This window comes from Pseudomyrmex gracilis, unplaced genomic scaffold, assembly GCF_002006095.1.
Source record: "Pseudomyrmex gracilis isolate BER0280 unplaced genomic scaffold, ASM200609v1 scaffold_154, whole genome shotgun sequence".
In the NCBI taxonomy this organism is placed as follows: domain Eukaryota; kingdom Metazoa; phylum Arthropoda; class Insecta; order Hymenoptera; family Formicidae; genus Pseudomyrmex; species Pseudomyrmex gracilis.
Window position 1 is genome coordinate 42,083 of NW_018020738.1, and position 1,075 is coordinate 43,157.

Sequence of the window (1,075 nt, forward strand, 5' to 3'; positions counted from 1 at the left end):
TGTTATATTTATATTTTATATATTTATATTATATATATTTATTTCTATTTTAGATTCTAAGAGAATTACTTTGTGAATCGAGTTGTGGTCAAAAAATCTTGAGCCAAANACGATTGACTTCAGCAGATCGCAATAAACTTTGTCATTTGATTATTGACAAACTTCTTAGCAAATCTAAAAAGTATATCTTACAAAAAGATTTTTTTATAATTTTTTTTATTATTGATTTTATTTTTTTTTATTGTTTTGCTCTTTTTTATTTATTTTACTATTTTTAATATTGTAGAATAACTTCTGAACAATTTCAAGACTGGTCTGCAGCAATAAGTAATGTTTTTAAATATGAAAAAGCATCGACGTACTATGTTCCATCGAATGCAAAATTTAAACGTCTTGCTAGCGGTAAACTTTGGGACAAGTACAATAATCTAAAAAAATACATCAAGCAATAAAAAGCAATAGATGAAGACGAAAATATCGAAAATATTCCTGATTGTCAACAAGAAATATTACTCAAATTACGTGCAATTCAACCGGATGATCCAAATCTAAAAAATCTATGGAAAGAAACATTTAAGGCAAGGAATAGAGGGACTTCAATTATTAATTATTATGAAGAATATCCTATCTTAAAAACTTCCATTGGTGCCATATTGGTAATTCTACATTCCTAAACATTTATTTAAAAAAAAAAAATTAAAACTCCAAGAACACACGCCAGTAAAACTTGTTGTATTATTATATTATTGCTAAAAAAAACAATCTTAAAAATAATAAGTTCCGTAAGTCATCGTTCAGTGATTATTGAGAACTGATAATTTCAAAGTACTTTCAACTATCTGGCTTGTGCGTGTGATTTGGCGGGAGTGTCTTGCTAAACTTTTAATGTTCTATAATTTATTCATAAATATGTTATAAGCATTTATCTAATATTGTCAATTATTGCAGTTACAAACTGATTTTGAGACAGAAACAGGAATAGATGCGCATAGTTTTCCAAAAAAGTGGTCTATAATTGCTCCATATATATTAGATCTTGCTGCAAAAAACAATATATGCCCATCATTGTGTGAAC

The 1,075-nt window shown here is 26.8% G+C and overlaps 1 long non-coding RNA gene across 2 annotated transcripts; it reads left to right on the forward strand.

Moving 5' to 3' along the window:
• The first annotated feature begins 57 nt into the window (after window positions 1–57).
• On the forward strand, window positions 58–1,028 carry LOC109857283. Of its 2 annotated transcripts, none has more exons than XR_002250483.1 (3): window positions 58–181; window positions 287–656; window positions 949–1,028. It is a non-coding gene; the product is annotated as an uncharacterized LOC109857283 (long non-coding RNA). The 2 variants fall into 2 exon arrangements; XR_002250482.1 differs by having other exon boundaries at window positions 310–656.
• The last annotated feature ends 47 nt before the right edge of the window (window positions 1,029–1,075 follow it).